The following is a 19,891-nucleotide window of genomic DNA, read 5'->3' as shown; positions in this document are numbered from 1 at the left end:
TATCTACAATGACCCCAAAACAGCAGAGATGTACCCCAATATGAAAACAAAACAAGCAAAAAGACACAGAACATATGAAAAACCAGCTCAAGCCCAACTTGTATCAGAGAGATCAAGTGACAATGCTTTAACCGTTAGGGTGAGATTTATCATTTTAATCTATTATCGCTGTCTCTCCAGTGCGCTCTGTCTGGTAAACAGGTCACTAGTAGCCCTCAATTATGGGTAGAGAGAAGCCGCTGGATGCACTCCCTGTGTAGATCCCGCAAATGTATTTTGGGCTTCCTCCGTCATCCATAGCCTTCTACACACTAGTCTCACAATTTAAGCTCTGAAACAAATCCCTCCTTCAGATTTGGATTATATGATTTATAATCCTTGAGTCACGGATGTTAATGTGCTTCTTCCACGTGGACTTAACTTGACATCTCACTTAAATGGCTGCTTGTTTGGAAACAAACCTTTTAGACCCGCAGACTCTAGTCTAGCTGATAGCCAGGTACCATCTAGTTTCTTCACCACGCTTTGCTATGATAATTCTGAGTAACAAAGAGTCCTCAGATCTCAGGTACTTGAAGCAGACATTACTGTCTTCCACTCACGGCCCTGGGGGTTGGCTGGGTTGTCTGGGTGTAGCTGGGCTTGGGTTGAGATCTGCTCTACGGCTTATTCGGGAGCAGTCACTACCGAATGCTTATGTCCTGGTGGGGCCAGAGCATGAATATTAGAGGCCTTGGCAGCCCCTTAGTTCTGAGCACATAGATTGTCTCAGGGAGCCGTGACAGGGGAAAGTGAATATTAAGAAAAGCTATGTGTTGACCAAAATCTAATTTTTAATGCAAATACAGAGAGACTTGGAGAGCCAGAAAGGACTGCTCCGGGGACATGACAGTCCTGTGAATAGGAATGACCTGCCCTTTCTCTCGACCCCAAGCCGGTGGGAAGCAGTGCCTCCAGAGGCATTTCAGAACCATGTGTGGCTCTGAGGGCGCATGAGACGGGAACCACGGTAAATGTCATCTCGTCCTACTTTTTCCACCCAGGGAAGTTTCCAGGTATCACTAGACGTCCAGTGCTACTGTGATACCTTCCTTCAGGGCCAACCACACGCAGGGCCTGGAGTGCCTTCTAACTCACAGTCAGGCTGCGGCTGCAAATCTTTACAGAAGCAGACTGCCACAGCTTTCTCCTACAGAGCAGCTGGTGGGCTTGAACTGCCAGCCTTTGTGTTCATAATCAACCAGTTTAATCACTAGTGCCACCGAGCTAAGCCACTGCAGACACACCAAATAAATCACCTTCTACCATACGGTGACGTCTCAGACACCTGTTGGACAGGTCTGAGGTTTCCCGGGGACTTCCCTGGGCCAATGTCATGGGTCAGAGTTTCTATAGCTTTTTCTCAAAATCCATGGCTTCCAATCATTGTTTTTTTCCAGGCATGTAGTCTTCCACTACAGACTATTTATGCTGTGAGCCCCAAACTGTTCACTGACTCCAGCATGCCAGCACTTGAGAAAAGCCTAGTGGGGTGAACTGCACCCCATTCTGAATACCTTCTAGTCTGGCTTAAGAGCAGACATCAGTCAGTGTTGAGAGGATAGATGGCTTCTTCAGGTCAACTTTACAGTCACCTAGAGTCCAGAGAGTCCTAGATAGATCATGAAACCATTCATTACTCAACTGTTTATGAAGCACTGCTATATGCCTTGGACCCCAGTAGAGGGATACAATGATAAACAAAACCGCTCTCTTGGGAGCTAATTGAAGAGACAGATATGGGATGAAAGACCAAAATACAGGGGTTTTGAATACATGGCATACAGGGGAATTTGGAAGGAGGGAGAGATGCTTTCAACTGCAATGAAGAGGGAAGGCCTCTTCCACAGGCTCCTCCACCCTGAGACCAGAAGAACTCGATAGTGCTCGGCTTCCTCCAGCTTTTTCTGCCCAGGATCACAGTAAAAAGTTCAGAACAAAGTAGAAGGGAAATGTGGAACAAAACTCAAAATCATAAATTAAAAAAAGGTGGGGGGGGGGCAGGTTGACTGACCAGTTACAGACTGGTGGAACAACCCACCCTCAAGACCATGGCTCTTAGTCACTCTTTTTCTCTGAAAATGAACTCAGCCCTGTGGCTCATGTTTCAGGCAAACCATAGAGGGGTCTATGTGGTGAACAGAAACACAAGGAAAATCCGCACTCCTCAAAAGAATCACCCTTTGAAGACAAAAAGAGCAGCATTTGCCCAAGGACCAAGTTCCAAAGGCAGAAAGGGGTAGGAGAGAAGAAGGAAGCACATGGAAGAAGTAATATTACATAGCGGGGATCTCAAACAATGATATCAAACCAAACATGGATGAATTGTTGGGCAGAAAATTGATTTGTTCTGTCAACTTTCACCCGATTCACAATAGAAGTTTAAAAAGAAAAATGCAAACAAGTGGCATATTGGTTGCAATCTGAAGGCTGCAGCCCAAGACTATTGAGAGGAGATGTCTTAGGAGTCAAGGCCCTGGGACTAGAAACAGCCTGAGATGTTAAATGCACTGAAGGAAGGCCAGTGTGACAGGAGCATGGTTGTTGTGGATTGAACTGTGTTCCCCAAATATAGCTATTGAAATCCTAACCCCCAGATCTATAGATGAATATAGGTATTGAAATCCTGACCCCCAGACCTACAGATGAATATAGGTATCGAAATCCTAACCCCAGACCTATAGCTCTAATATAATGCAGTCATTTCCCATAATATAATCTAGCGTCATGCAGCACTGTAGCAGTGATAGCAGTGTAGGGTGGGTCCTAAACCTAATCACTTCTAAGAAACAGAGACATGCACGCATGCATGATGAATGCCAGGTGCCATGTGAGACTTGCCAATAAGCCAAGGAGCCAAGGAACACCAAGGCACCAACAAAGAAGGAAGATCAAGACCACTGTGGTACTTCTGTGACAGCAACCCTGGGACACTGAGGCGGCGAGGGACTGGGAAGCAGGAGCATGAGAAAGAGAGAGCTGCGCAGCTAGGCACAGTGCTGGACAGCCATGACAAGAACCGAAAGCTCCTCTAAGTGCAGCAGGAAGAAGCTGTATGCTGTAAGCAGGAAAGGGCATAATGTCATTTGGCTCTTGGGCCTCATTGCCAGCATTCTGTCTCTATCTCTGTAGTCCTCTGTGGAGGGACGGTCTCCCTAGAGACTTCACATTTGTCCCAGAGGGGATTCACTTTCTTAATTTGGGCCCTTTGAGCCAGCCTGTCAGCCAACAGGCCATCTTTTTCTCAAAGACTCATGCCAACAATGTGGGAACAGCATTTGCTCCACGGCTTTAAGCAAGCCAGAAGGAAATGTGACCGATACTGGCGGGAACAACAGCGCCGGGGCAGAGCTCCTGAGGTAGGAAAGTGTAATAACCTGGCAGAGAATCTTTAACGATAGAGCCTCAGGAGCCATAGGCGGTTCATCTTGCTCCACACCCAGCTCAGTGGCGAGGAATCGATTCCTGGTTGGTGTGCGGGAGTGTACAAAGCCACACCCTCGGGCAAGCGGAAATGCAAAGCATCATCTGAACGGTACTGCAGAGCTGGCGCTTGTGTGCAGTCAGTCACAGCAGCCCTGCAGTCACCGCCAACCTGGGGGGGGGGGGGCGGGGGCGGTCGGTCTGTGTGTCCTACATCTGCCAGACCTCCTCAACACGCAGAGGAGATGTGTGGAGAAGACATATGGAGGCCAGACGACTGGTGAGGAGCTAGAGGTTCCAACAGGCAAGAGGGCTCAAGGAGAGACATGGAGAGTCAAACTCTCTCTGGAGATAAAGGAGGAGCAGTCCACACAGATAAGGCAGGCTTGTGAAGCCCCGTGGGCAATTAAAGCTCAGAGGTGTGGGACTCTCGCCGGAGCCCAGACACAAGGAAGGCCCTTAAGGAAACAAGAAGACAGCTGCTGGTTTGGTCTGAGTCCGAGAGGTCTGAGAATAAACGTGTTGTTGTTGTTGCTGTTGTTGTTGTTAGGTGCTATCAGATGAATTATAGTGACTCGATACACTGCTGATCTGTCAGTCTCACGTACAGCAGTGGCCTCCGTGTTGCTGCAATGCTAGAAGCTATCGCTGCACTAGTATTTCAGACACCAGCAGTATCGCCCAAGGTGAAGGGTTCAGCAGAGCTTCCAACGAAGAACAGTCTACGAAGAAGAAATAGGCTGTCCACTTCTGCCACTGACCACCTGGTGGTTAGCACAGAAATATTGTCAGTCGCTGAAAATCTAATGACTAGAAGCAGAAGCGTGTGAGGGCTAGTGCCAGAAGATGAGCCTCCGGGATCAAAAATAGTTAAATATTACTGAATTAGAGCAAAGTAGAGTCAACTGCAATGATGCAGATGGAGTAAAGCCTGCAGGACCTTCATTTATTGGTGGGACAGGACTAAAACTGAGAAGAAACCTCTGCAAACACCAATTAATACTCATCACTAATCATAACTAGTAATAATTGTAACTATTCTGTAAAAAATCTAAGACAATTGTCAGTCATTAATCATGAAATGGAGTGTATAAAGATCAATATTCTAGGGTTAGTGAGATGAAACGTATTGGCCATTTTGAATCAGGAAATCATATGGTTTTCTATACTAAGAATAAGACATCCAAGGGGAATGGCATAGCATTCCTTGTCAAAAGAAAAAGGACATGTCGAGGTCCATCCTGGAATACTATGCTGTCAGGGAAAGGCTAATGTCTATCTGAATACAAGGGAAGCCATTCAATGTAACTATTATTCAAATGTATGCACCAACCATTAAAGCTAGTATGCAGAAATTGAATTCCACTGTCTTCGGTCTGCAATTGGTCAAACAGGCAATCAAGAGGCATTGATAATGATTGGTAATTGGAATACAAATCCAGCCCAAAAGGTGGGAAGAAAGAGGAAGGGACAGCACTTGGGGGAAAAAATGGTCTTAAAGATAGAAACAGCTGAAGAGCTCATGGTAGAATTTTGCAAGACCAACTCCTTAAAAAAAAATAACAACTTTTTGAACAACACAAACAGTGACCACATGCTCATATATGTAGAATTCTCCAGATTCGTAGAAATTCATTGAAATCAAATTAACCACATGTGTGGAAAGAGATTGAGAAGCTGCATATCAATGGCTAAAAGCAGGCACGGGGCTAACTCTGGAACAGACCATCAATGGCTCATATGTAAATTCAGTTTGAAATGGAAAAAAGAATTTTGAAACAAGTCCAGGAAAGCCACCATGTGAACTTGAGTCTCTCCTACTAGAATTTGGAGGACATTTCAAGAACAGAGTTTCTGCCTTGGACACTAATGACAGAAGGCCTGACGAGGTGTTGGAGGACATCGAGAACATCATTCGGGAAGAAAGCAAAAGGACATTCATTATAAAGCGAGTGAAAGAAAGAAAAGAGCAAAGTGGACGGCAGAAGAACCTCTGAAACTTATTCTTAATTATAGAGTAGCTTAGGCACATGAAAGAAATGATGAAGTCAAAGAGCTAAACACAAATTTCAGAGGAACGCTCAAAAAAATCCAATATTATAGTGAAATATGCAAAGACCTGGAGTTAGAAAACTGAAAAAGGAAGAACACATTGGGCATGTCTTGTCCTGAGTTCTTGAAAGCAACTTGAGAAAAACATTCAAGCTTCGAGATGAAATATTGAAAGATCCCATGGGTAAAATTTTGAATGATGCAGACGGCATCTAAGGAACTGCCAATGCAACAGATGGACAAACGTACTGGACACAATGGATGGATGGATAGGTTGTGATAAGAGGTGTACGAGCCCCCAATAAAATGATTTTTTTTAAAAACCATGCATCAATTGTATCAAGCACATTTGTACATATGTTAAAACATTTTCTTTCTGCTTGAACCCTTGGTATCAGCTCCTCGTTTTGCCTTCTCTCCCCCACCCTCCCACCCTCATGACCCCTTGATAAGTTTTAAATTATTATTATTTTCATATCTTGAACCATCCACAGTCTCCCTTCACCCATGTTTATGTTGTTCCTCCCCCTCGGGAACAGGGGGTGTACGTCGATCATTGCTCTCGGTTCCCCTCTTCTCCCTCCTCCTTTCCCCAACCCTCTTGGTATTGCTACTCCTGTTGTCGTTCCTGGGGAGTTTAGCTGTCCTGGATTCCATGTGTTGAGAGCTCTTGTCTGTACCTGTGTACATGCTCTTGTCTAGCTGGATTTGTAAGGTGGAGCTAGGGTCATGAGTAGGGGGTTGGGAGGTGAGAGAAGCATTAAAGAACTAGAGGAGTGTTAATCTGGTGCGAACTTGAGACTATTAAGAGTGAAGGGGTAGATTTTAGCCTGTCAATCAGGTTGCTGCTTGATGACCTCATTTGGAGGCACTATGGGGATAAATAGCTTTCTGGAGGAGGGACACACTCTTTTCTTGATGACAAGACATATGGAGCTACACTAGAGTCCTGGAGTTGGAGGAGCCACATGGAGACCCCTGTCAATGCTGAGTTGCTGACACCACCACTGGATCCACAAGACTTTCCGCCAACTGGCCTGTGATCTTCCTGCATTCGGTATCACTTCATTTGTTTTGTGAGTCTAAAGAGGAATTTATAGATTGGTCCCGGACATATGAGCTGATATCAGATTTATGGACTTGATCTGGAGTGGACTGGGATATTTTCTCAATATTCAATTGATCTTGTATATAAAGCTCTTTCTTATACACACTTTAAAAAAAAGAACTTCCAATGCACACAGAGTCCATGTGCCAGAAAGAACTTGTCAACAGTCCACCATTTCAAGAGGTAGCATATGAGAAATGACAACTGGTTCTGAAGGAAGAAGTCCAAGCTGCACTGACAGCATTAGCCAAAAGCAAGGCTCCAGGAAACGGTGAAAAACCCACTGAAATATTTCCACAAGCTGATGGAGCACTGGAGGCACTCACTTGTCTGTATCAACAAATTTTCAAGCTACTTGGACAGTTGACTGGAAGAGACCCATGTTTATTCCTATTCCAACGACAACAGAATGCTCACATGATAGAACACTATCATTGATATCATATGCAAGTAAAATTTTGTTGAAGACCATCCAAACAATGGCTGCCAGAGGTTCAGGCCAGGTTCAGAAGAGGACCTGGAACAAGGGATACCGTTTCTGAGTCAAATGGATCTAGGCCAAAAAACAGAGAATACAGAAAGATGTTTACTTATGTTTTATTGACTATGCCAGGCAAGCAACCCTGTGGTTCATAAAAAACTATGGATAACATTGAGAAGCATAAGAATTCCAGAACACTTCGTGGTGCACATGCAGAACCAATAAACACTTGTGAGAACAGAACAAGGGAATATTGCATGGTTTAAAATCAGGAAAGGTGTGCATCAGGGTTGTATCCTCTCACCACGTTTACTCAATCTAGTTGCTAAGCAAATAATCAGAGAAGCTGGATTATATGAAGAAGAACTAGACATCAGGATTGGAGGAAGGATTATTAGCAATCTGGAATATGCAGATGACACAACCTGGCTTGCTGGAAGTACAGAGGACTTGAAGCACTCGCTGATGAAGATCGGGGATTGCAGTCTTCAGTGTGGATTACAACTCAATGTAGAGAAAACCAAAAGCCTCACAACTGGGCCAAAGGGTGACATCATGATGAATGGAGAAAAGAGAGAGGTGGTCAAGGATTTCATCTTAGTTGGATGAATCAATGCTCATGGAAGCTGCAGTCAAGAAATCAAAGGACAGATTGTCTTGGGTAAGTCTACTGCACAAGACCCCTCTAAAGGGTTCAAAAGCAAGGGCGTGACCTTGATGAGGTTAGTCTGATGGAGGCCATGGTGGTTTCAATCACCTTATATGTCTGTTAAAGTTGGACATGGAATAAGGAAGGTGGAAGCAAAGTCAATGCGCTTGACTTACAGTGTTGACAATGAACAAGAAGATCTGCCTTGGAAGGAGTAAAGCTAGAATGGTCCTTAGAGGCAAGGATGGCTGCGACTTGGTCTCAAGTGCATGGGACTTGTTGGGAACCTGGAGAAGGACTTCATGCTTGGTAAAACATGAAAGGGCACCCAAAATGAGGAAGTCTCTAAACAAGATGATGGACACATGGCTTCAACAAAGGTCTCAGCCACACAAATAATTGTGAAGGTGGTGTAGGACCGACCCTGTTTCCCTGAGCTGAACAAAGGGTCGCTATGAGTCAGCACTGACTAGACGGCACCGAAACAACCATGGTGGCCCCATGTGACAAAGTAGAACTTGCCTGACCCAAACACACACCTTTCTGTTAATTATTTTTTCTCCAGTGATGCCTCTCTCTTATAGACAAAGAATCACCCCAAGGGCCAGCACCAAAAGTAGCCTTCCTGCAGGCAGAGGGTGAGGAGCAGAGGCCTGTGTAGTGCCTGTCTCTGAAGTCTCTCCTGCCTTCTCGCTACCACGCCAAGGACCCCTCCTTTGGCTCTTTCCTGTGCCTTGTTTCCTCCAGACTCATGACCTTGCCTGAATGATGGAAAGACTTGAAGGACCAAAATCATTGATGATGGAAAATCTGTCACGAGGTGTTTTAAACTTATTGTCCCAAGTACACTGGTGAGAGGGGGGAATATGTTTCAAACCAATATGTGTACTGTCATGCTATCTTTAAAACTGACAGTAATACAGTGAGCGTGTGTGTGGTGCAAATGATGAAACACACTCAGCTGCGAAGCCAAAGTCTGAGGGTTCCAGTCCACTCCAAGGAGCTTCGGAAGCAAGGCCTACTGACCTACATCTGGAAACAAGCCTTGACAAGGCCAAGCATCCCTGTTCTCCTCCGACACATTCAGGGGTGGCCAGGAGTTGGGGCCAACTTGAGGGTGACTGTTTAGGGGGTCAGTTTGGTTTGGTTTTTAGAGCTGGGGAAACCAGACCTAGCAGTTACTGCCAAGAAGTCTGCAGTCATCTCAGGGCTTTCCTTCCCTCAGATGTTTACGCAGACCATCGATGGCAGACACATGGGCGAGCATGCCGGTGACATTGAATTCAATTAATGAGTTATCACTGATTCCATTTTCCTCCTTCAGTCTGTCTTTCTTCTCAAAAAATCTGTATTTTCTCACTGTAACGTGCACGGATCTTGCTAAAGGCACCCAAGAAAAATCCATTTGACAGCAAGCCTCCTCCGGCCCTGTGTGCTCACTGTCCACCCACTTGCTCCCACTCTATGCAGGCACCTGATGGGCGCCCTTCGCATTTCTGCTAAAGCGTTCCTGCCTGATTCTTGGTCCAGCTTCTTCGTCTGACTGGGGCCTCTCTTTGGACTCCAGAGCATCCCTGGGGCTGGCTCTTAGGCACCTGCGCAGGGCCCATCATCGAGGGGAGGCTGGTGATTCGCAGCTCAGGCAGCACGGAAGAGGCAGCAGAGGGGTGCACAGCACTGCTGTCCCACGGGGCCATGATAGGAAGAGAGAAGACTGGAGCTCCCCGTAGACTTGAGGTCTGTGGACTCGTTTCAAGGCACAAAATTATGCATTTAAAAAAAACTCCGCCCCACAGACGTGAACGAAGCGAGAGAGGAGTCGTCAGGAATCCCATTGAGCAAATGGAGAAGTGAGGGCCAAACGGGTGCCGGAGCTCAGGCTCCTTGGAACAGTAGGTGCCCTGACTCCCCAGGCAGAGCCCAAGCCAGCACTATAGGCACAGGGCAGTCATCCCTGCAATGGCCAGGCCCTCTGCTCCCCTGGCCACCGACTTTCTAACTGCTTCTCTCCTCTGGTTCTCGGCTCCCTCAGGCCTGGTCCAGCGTCTCTTTCCCTCCTGTCTTCACAAGACAGAGCAAACTGAGAGCAGGCCTCCTCTCCCTACTCACAGAGTCTCACGAATGAGCTCAGAAGGGCGCCCAGGAGGTCCGCAGAGCTTGTGATTGCCCATGCGTGGATGGACTAGAGGAACCCTGGCCCACCACCATCTCTGGTGCAGGGTTTGATATTTGCCAGGAGACTGCCTGGGGAGGCTGAGAAGCCTCCGGGTAACCATGGTGATCACCAGCATTAACCATGGCAGTGACAGGAGCCCCAGTGGGCCGGCTCTTGACCTGCTCCCGCTGGTTGCAGATGGCTACAGATGGTAAGCCATCTTCCTGCAGCTTCCGTAGGAAGCTGTGTCTAGGCGCACAGGTTCCCGGTCACACTCCAGCACCCCCGCTGCCTCTGCCAGACCTGAGAGTCAATCCTGGAGAGAGAAAAACAGGCCATGGGCCTCCTGCCCCCCTGAGCTGGGCCTGGGATTTGGTCTTGGATGGAGAGTTCTGTAGCATGTGATGGAAACGTTCGGGGGCAACATTAGGGGGTCTCTTCTCTGTTTCCAGCCCCACCTCCGTTGGCGGCAGCCATCAGGCAGGCACCTGGCACGGGGTCAAGGCAATTCCAGGCAGCAGCACCCACTCCTGCTCCAAATCAGAAAAACCCCCAACCAAGAGGTCATGGCCTCCAGAAATCACCTCCTGCTGTCTTTTGCCTAAATGTCACACTAAGAAACCCAAGACTGAGTCATTCGGACAGAATTAAAATGCCCCCCCCCCATTCCCCACCTGGTCTCCCCAGCCAGCCAGCCTCCCCACTGAGCCCCTTAGCTCCGTGCTTAGGGAACTCATTCAGAGGCAGCTTTCCCTGGTTCCAGGTCTCTCACACCAGCTACACGCCCTGCTGGCCCCTCCTCACCTCTTTCCTGTTCTCCATCCTCTCCCATTCAGCACTCATCTGCCGTCCCCGGGGTAACACTGCCCAGACAGACTGGCCTTTCCTCGCCGGCTCTGCGAACCAGACAGCTGCCCAGAGGAGCCCCAGCTGAGAGCGAGCGCTTTTCTCACTCTGGTCCTTGGTGCTGGGAGCGGTGAGCCCTGGAGGCCCTGCGGAGGCCCAAACCCAAGGTTCGCAGGTGCCTGCGAGCGCATCCTGAATCCTAAACTCACAGAAAGGGCTCTGCAAACACCTGTCAAGAATTGCTAAGGCTTCTTGAATCCAGCATCTTCGGAGACAGCTTTAAATAGGGAAAGAAACGAGGGGGGAGGTAAAAGGCCAAGCTAGTGCGTTCCCCAGGAAGCCTCAGCCTGACTTCCTCCCCAGCCGCTCGGCGCTGACCCTGGAACCCGCGTGCTGGCAGCGGCGGCGGCGGCGGCGGCGGCGGCGCACGACTGGGCGCTCCCTCTAGTGGCCACGCTCTCGCAGGGACCGCACGCAGCCATCGCTGCCTGGCAGACTCTCCTGCGGGAACCAGCAAGCAGCCTTCCTGCCTTCCCCTTAGGAAGGGGCAGCCTGACCAGCTGCTTTGGGGAGCAGAGGAACTTCATCCGTGATGCTGGAGCCCAGGTACCCACTGCAGCCTGGAAGCCACTCCCAGCCAACCAGGAGTTCAGCAGCCAGCCGGATCCGCTGGGCCAGGGGAGGCCACCGCGCAGGAAAGCTGCATGGCATGAACTCTGCCAACACAGATGCTGAGCTGCTTGCCGCCCACCCCCACCCCCCGTGCGCCCCGCCCCCCACTGCCCGCAAGCTCCCTGAATCTCTAGCGCGCGCACCCTGCGGGATCACCACGATTGACTCGCAGCCCCGCCCCAGCCCCACCCTGTGTCAATCTCTATCGCCCCAGAACCAGACCCCGGAACCTGTCTATTGAATTTGTGTCAGCATGAAGAAAGGAGGCAGCTGTGGGTGTGGCAAAAGATGTCTCTCCACAGTGGTCCTCCCCGACTGGAGTCTTCACTATATTGTATCTGTCTTGGTTATAATCATCCATTAGCACGTGCTTTCCATCCAGTCCCTAACTAAGCTTTGAGCTCCTTGAGGATCAAAGCCCCGCCTCGCTCATCCTAGCTCGGGGTCTTTGAGAAAAAGCTGAGAAAGTATTTGAGCGAGTGAAGAGGAAGAAGAGGAAAAGAGATAGAGAGAGGGAAAGCGAGCTGCGGTGTGTGATGCAGATCCAACCAAACTTGGCATCTGACACAATTAGCAACGTCCTGTGCAATCACGTGAGCATCAGAGGACCATGGGGGTCTTTACTATAACGTTATTTGTGTTAACAGCTTTATTGAGATACAATTTACCCTTTACAGTGTTCAAGCCAAAGTCGTTGCTTATTCACAAACTTGGGAAGCCCTCACCAAGGTCAATTTTAGAACATCTTGTTAGGGTTGGTAAGCACCGAGAAGTCAGGTTCAACTACCAGGACCCTTTGCACAAAGGAGGGAAACACTGCCTGGTCCAATTGTTCTTTATTTGAGCTCTTTGTTGCAATTATTGTGTCCATTCATCTCGCTGAGGGCATGCCTCCTTTTCAATGCCCCTTGACTTTACCAAGGGTGATGTCTTTCTCCAGGAGCTGGTCTCTCTTGACATGTCCAAAGTAGTCAGATGGAAGTCTCACCATCCTCTCCTCTAAGGAGCATGCTGACTGTACTTCTTCCAAGATGTATTTTTTTAATATCTTGACTACCTCTAAAAGAAATACTCCCTAGTCATCCATGCCCAAATCTCCCACCTCGCCTCCGTAACGGAAAATGACTAATCGAGTTTATATCTCTGTGAATTTTCCTATTCTGGACATTTCCTCAAACAGGGAATCATACAATATGTGGTTTTTCTCAGTATCTGGCTTCTTCACTAGCAAAATGTTTTCCGGGTCCGTATCTGTTACAGAAGGTATCAATTCTCCGTTCCCTGTTGCCCCGTAATAGTCCGACGTGTGGCCATGAGCCAAAAGACCCAACGCACTGCCATCTAGCCGCTTCTGATTTAGGTCACATTCCATTTGTCTGTTCACCAGTTGATGGGAATCTGTGCTGTTTCCACTTTTTAATTTTCATGAATATTTTTTATCTTAATAGTAATGAGAAAGATGGCTTCTTTCTGTTTTCCAGAAAAGACAAGAAGGCATTGACTGTGCGCATGCCAACGACAGTATGCCACCCACGACCATTCCCAAGGACGTGGGGCTGCCTGCAGGTGTCAGACAGAGTGGTATTGTCGATTTTTAACAGAAAAAAATATATAGGCTAATTTTTGCATGGCAATTGAGCACTGAGTTTATCTTCACACGTCTTAGCAGCTAAAGCAAATAAAAATATATCCCAGAATATATATTACAAAGTTTCCTGTTGTCACCATGGAAGGGTTGGAAATCTGTCTCTTTTTTTCACCAATCTCCTCTCCTTAGAAGAGCAGAGCTGTGCTTGGGTTTTCGTTCAAGCAGAGAGCCTTTTCCACACAGTTGCTTCTTGCCATCTACTCAGTGAACTCACGTTGATGGTATTAATCATGATTTAACACACTAACGTGTCACTTTCCCACCCATCCCACTGCCATCGGTCTGACTCATAGTGACCCTGAAGTACAAGGCGGGGCTGCCGCTGAGGATTTCTGAGTCTGTGACTCTCGATGGGAGTAGAAAGCCTCGTCTTTCCCCCATGGAGCTGCTGGTGGTTTCAAACTTCTGACCAGGTGGTTGGCAGCCCAGCACGGAGCACATAACACCATCAGGGCTACCTGCGTCCCCATGAGCCCTCTTAATTCTGTGTGGTAGCCTGAGAGGATATCCGCCCCCCTGTTCTCCAAGTCTTTGGTCAGGAAAGGAGGACCCAACAAGCATGGTGAGCATGTGCTTAGGACGTCAACAAAACAGGGCACCTGTGTGCAAACAAAAGACCCATCGATGCCAAGCAGGCAGGGCACAGGGAAAAGCGAATGCCACAGTGGATGGGGGGGTGGGGTGAGGGTAGGGAGCTGGTAAATGGCAAATGGGCTCCAGCAGTATTGAATGCCAGATATCAATGTCGTGTAAGAGGATTGGCCCGCTTGAACGTTGTCTGTAAAGAAAGGCAAAAGAACGTGAAGTTCCTTCAAATAGCTTTTTCTTCTTACACAACTGGAACATGCTTAATTAAGAAGATATCCACAGTAGCACTGCAGGCTTATTCCGACAAGGAACAGAACACTTACTGTAGAGCTAAGTTGACTGATTCGGCAAAGACAAATTTACCCATGCAGGTATGTGTAATTCCCAAACAGAAGATGCGATATGTATTTCCCAATAGTGAAACTGCTTTGCATATGTTCCTCACTGTCATCATCACAAACTGCACAACGGAATGCTCATTTTTTACCCTACACAAAGCAAATGTGGGGGCGGGGGTTGGGGGGGGACCACTGGCATTGAGTCGATTCCAGTTCATAGTCACCCTGCCTAGAATTTCCAAGCTTTGATTTTTTAAATAACAAACACAAATTTATTCTCTCACAGTCCAGGAGGCTGGAAGTGTGACTATAAGGCACCAGCTCTTGGGGAGGGTTTTCTTTCTCTGATGATTCACAGTTTAGGAGGAAGATCCTGGTCTCTCTTTGGCATCTGAAGGCCCCATATTTCTTGAAAATCTCCATGTGTCTTGGCATCCACCTTCCCCAGGATCCAGGAGGTTCCCGGTGCAGGAACCTGGGTCTGAAAGATGTCGAATCTGCGACTGACAACTTTCTTGGTGGTAGTAGCCATCATTCCGCTTGCTGCCTTCTCTCACCTTTTATCGCTTATGATATCAAAATGGATGCACGCCAGACTTCCGGGAAGCTCCCCTTACATTGAATCAGGGCTCTGATGAAATTAAGCGTCCTGCCTTCAACCTGTAGCCCTCTTACTGGTTTATCACATCAGATAGCACCACGGGGATCATCACAGAACTGCCACATCATCTCACTGCCAAGCCACTGAGAATCATGACCCAGCCTGGTTGACACAGATGTGGGGGGAAGACAATTCACTCCGTGGCAGTGTCATTGGCCAGTTGTGAATTCCTCTGGTATATCGCACTCCTGTCACCCAGATGTCACCCAGCATCTTACTTGTGATCAACAAGCCCTCTGGAGTCAGACTTCTCGGGTTCAAATTGCAGCTCCGCTTCTAAGTTGCCGGGTCCTACTCTACAAGGTGGAAGTGCAAATATTACCTACTTACGGGTTCAAGATGTGTATTTTTATGGACATATAAAGTTTCATTTTTCTCTGTCACAGAGCGGCTAGTGGATTTGAACTGCCAATCTTGCAGGTAGTAGTCCAGTGCTTACCTGATAGCACCCTCAAAGCTCCTATAGAGACTCAAAAACCCTCAGCATACAATAATGATTGAAGAAAGATTCAATACATTACATTTATTGGGTTTGGAAGCAGATACCGTTTAGGAACTTGATTGTGATAAAAACCATTGACACATTTATAAGAGCAAAATCAAAGAAGAAATGTCTTTAATTATAACAAGTCAGCACAGTAGTTAAGCAGTCAGCTGCTCCCTCAACGGTGGTGGTTCAAACTAACCAGCCACTCCGAGTGAGAAAGACGAGGCTGTGTGCTTCCAGAAAGCTGGGAGTGTGGAAACGGCCTGAGGAAGGGCCCCCTGTTCCGCCGGGTTATTGTGAGCTGGAATCAACTGGGCAGCAACGGGTTTATTTGTTGATTTTGTATTGTTTGCAACTTGTTAGAGATCAAAGATCTATCAAAAGATAGAATAGAGTAAATCTTTGCAATATTTATTTTATGATCATTCCATTTTCTTTTATGACACATTTTCATTTGTTCATTTATTATGAGACAATAAAAATGGAAGTATGAGACATTTGAAACAAAATTGGCAAGAGTCAATTTTCCAATGTGGTAGTTCCACATATTATTTCATTGATTGTCGAGACAACTGAGTTCACAGACTCATTTTCTTTGCTGTGAAATATTTGTAGGAAATGTGGCGCGTAGTAAAAAATCTTAGTGCACTGTATCAAATAAAAATGTTATAATCTAGCTCACCTCTGTCCACTAAAAGGGCACACACACACACGAATACATCCATGACGGATGTCTTAGGCTGGATTCTCTAGAGGAACAAAGCCAGTCAAGCATACATCTGTGCATCTATCGGGAGAGGTTAATATCAGGAAAATGGTTCACACAGATGTCGAAGCAGGCAAGGCCCAAGCCAGTGGGTCAGGTGTTAGGCCATAGGTTTCCCATAGTTGTGGGGGCTGATACACTCAAGAATGGCAGAAAGAGGAAAGCCTTGTGACATCTGAGTTGAAGAATTCAAGGATGACAGGGCAGCATGTAAATGCAGAAGTGATGAATCTGAGGTCAGCAAGTGAGATGGCAGACTGCTGGGACTCCGAGGGTCAGCAGGCACTGCGGCAGGCGATTGGCTCAAGTCCACAGAATCCAAGGCCCACAAGTAATCCAGATGCAGAATCTAGACATTGTGAATAGCAAGCAAGCTTTGACATTGCATCTCCTTATATTGGAAGCAAGCCACACCCGCAAGGAGATTCCGTCATGGGCTGCTAACTGCCAAACCACTGAGAATTCCTGCCCAGGCAAGTCAGCAACAAAATGTGAACTATCACAGGGGGATTATGAAATTTCATGAAAATGAAATAGTAAAACGACTGAAAATCTTCCATAAACGTTTATAAGCCTCTTTGTGTGTATACATATATATGCACACATATATATACATATATGTATACCTGTGTGTACACATATGTGTATGTGTGTGTATGACATGACAGCCACGTCTTCTGGCCTCCTCTAGCTACAAAAGGAGGAATGAGAATCCAATCGCATACCATCCCAACACTTATGTCTACTTCACACAAATAGACAGCCTCATCTTTCTCCTGAGGAGCAGCTGGTGGCTGTGAATTGCAGTCCAACACTGACTATGATGGTGGGAAGAGGCTGGGTGGCTAGAGACAACAGGAGAGCCTCCCATCCACTGACTTCAGCTCCTATTCAATTGCTGGAGCCCAGCTGGCCTTACTGAGCAGACAGGTGCTTTCTGCTTGGGGCACACACTGCTGGGCCAGGGAAGGTTATGTCAAGTCAGTGTGATGGGGTTGGTATTAGAAGAGAAGGAAGCTAATGTTTTGCTTGCTTGCTTTTAAATATCTGCGATATTTCAGACACTTGGCTGGAAAGGCAGCAAGTGACTTTACTGAGCACTTCTTTTGGTGTGTGTGCCAGGCAGTGGCTCAGGGTTTTCACTGACCCTGGGCACAAGAATATGATTTTGCCCTTTGAGAAGTCAAAGTCCACGTGTCTGTGGAGACGAGCAATTAAACTAACTACAGAAGGACTAAATAGCGCAAGAACGAATCAAAATAAAATGAAGCCGAAGGATTTACAGCAAGCAGTGGCACTGGGTTTTCGAGCGTCCAGGCTGGTCTTTCAACAGAATGTCATTGAATTGGCATGAGAGATGCTTCTTTCACATGTCCCTGTAGATGACTCGATGTCTTTATGGAAGCATGCTGCTACTGACATATGGTCATTTTCTTTCAGCTTGTGGTCCACTAGGACTCTCAGCTCACCCCACTTCCCATGCTTCTTTCTAATCAATTTTGTGTGGTTGCTATCTTTTCCTAGACCACTTCCTTCTCAAAGTCACCAGTTCTGGGACAGGATATGAAAGCGGATTTTATTATTATTATTTATTGTTAAACATTCCGTTAATTTTGTTATTAAAAAAATTTTTGTTGAATCTTAATTAGCACACCATATGACACCACCTGCTTTAAATGGGCTAGTCAACGAATCTAAGTATGCTTAAGGTGAGTGATGGTGAGCGACCATCCCGCAGCTTTCGAACATGTCCGCACCAGAGGGAACAGCGTCAGAGGACACTGCGAAGGTGGAGTCATTCAGCTGCCTTGAGCAGGAATTCTTGAAACTGTTATAGCCGAAGAAAATCCGTCAGCAATTGTTGAGTTCTTTCATGACACACTTTTGCAAAAGAAGCAAAATGACGTGGAAAGGTGATTCCCTGTGCCAGAAATTATGCTCTATTTTGCAGAGCGTTTCATTAGTACCCATATTGTTACAAAAGTTGCTATTTGGGAAATGGAAAATACCACCCGCTAATGTTACATTGTCATCTATTAGGACTTGATAAACGGTCTTTAAAATGTGCTCTTCAGTGTGAGTCAGAATTGGCCGGTTCCGTTTGGCTTAAAAAAATAAATAAATAAAAAATTTAAAAAATGATGATGGCAGCATATGTACAAATGTGCTTGCCACAATGGATGAATGTGTGGATTGTGATGAGATGTAAGAACCCCCCAATAAAAGTATTTAATTAAAAAAAATGTGCTCTTCGAAATTCACTTGCACCCACAAAATCACTTTATCTGGGCATGGGCACGCCCTGGTCACCATGGCAAAGCAGCGTTACCAATCACATTTTCCTTCCTCTCCAGATCTCAGTCTTTTGTGGTTAGATTTGTCTAACCAAGACCCCAACCTCATCCCTTTGTAAAACGGCCAACTCTCTGGCCTGAAAGCTGACATTCTGGGGTTAAAAGTACATGACGTACTGAACGTATTGAGGGCAGCTTTGGGAAGTTGAACCTTATCTCCAGACTTCATCGTTTGCCTCCATAGCATCCTGTAACTTAAATTTCTAATCTGTATGAGTCAAGAATCTGTGTGTTTTAGTCTAAAAAGACGCCCTACTCATGTATACTTTCCTCTTCTCAGCAGTATTTCAAATGCTGTGTCATTGGTTAAGTTCATGAAATTACCGATAGAATTCCACCCCTTGTCTGTCAGATTGTCATGCTGTGCCGGTGTGCTCCTGTGCTGCATCCGAAGTGAGCCAGCTTCAGCAGAGCTTCCAGACTAAGAAGAGACCACAAGAAGGAATACCCTGGCCACTTCAGAAGAATTAGTCACTGAAACCCATAAGCATAGCATTGAAACATTACTAGATACTGAAAGAATCATAAAGAGAGGCAGAACATGGTCAGGCATATTGCCAAAAGATGAGACCATCGGGCTGGAAGGCACTCAAACTGTGACTGCAGACAGGTGCTTTCTCAAAGCAGAGTCCACCAGAAAGATGTGGGTGGAGGACAGCCTACAGGAGGAAGCCTTTGAGACCTTCATCTGCTGGTGGGAGCACGATTCAAAAAGAGAAGCATAGCCATAATCGCCAGTCAACCAGAACTGTATGAAGTACGAATCTAGGGAAACTGGAGTTGCCGAAATGAAATGGGATGCACAAAGATGATATTCTGGGCATCAGTGGGCTGAAATGAACTGGTATTGGCCCTTTTGAATCAGAAACTCATATGGTCACTATGTCAGGAAGGACACATACAAGAGAAATGGGGTCATATGCATCCTCAAAAAGGATATTCAAGATTTATCTTGAAATAAACTGCCGTCTGCGATTGGGTAATATTTCTCCACATACAAAAACATCCGGTAAACATGAAACCTACTCACATGTATGCACCAACCACAGCAGCTAATGATGCCGATGTTGAAGAATTTTACCAGCGGCTTCCGTCAAATACGCTATGATCAAATATGCAGTCAAGATTCATTGATAATTCTTGGTGGTTGGAATGCAAAAGCTGGAAACAGAGAGGTTGGGAAATATGGTCTTGGTGATAGAAATGATCCTGGAGATAGCACGATAGAATGGCTTGTCATACTAAGCACATTTCTCAACAACACAACAAGGAGCTCTGCAAGTGAACTTCTCCAGATGGCATGGCTGTGTCTATGGGAAGAGAAGATGGAGACGCTCAATATCAATAATTCAAATGAGGCCAGAAGCTGATTCTAGAACCAACTAGAAACTGTTCACCCGTAAGTTCAGAATGAAGCTGAAGAAAACAAAAATAAACCCAGGAAAGCCAAAATATAACTTGGAGCCTATTCCACCTGAACTTTGAGAACCTCTCATGAAGAGGTTTGATGCATTGCACACTAATGACAGAAGACTTGATGAGCTGTGGGTGGCATCAGGAGCATCACGCATGGAGAAAGCCAACGGTCATTAAGAAGACAGGAAAGAAAAGAGCAAGTAGATGT

The sequence above is a fragment of the Tenrec ecaudatus genome, chromosome 8 (assembly GCF_050624435.1).
Source record: "Tenrec ecaudatus isolate mTenEca1 chromosome 8, mTenEca1.hap1, whole genome shotgun sequence".
In the NCBI taxonomy this organism is placed as follows: Eukaryota; Metazoa; Chordata; class Mammalia; order Afrosoricida; family Tenrecidae; genus Tenrec; species Tenrec ecaudatus.
Note: the sequence above shows the minus strand (reverse complement) of the source record.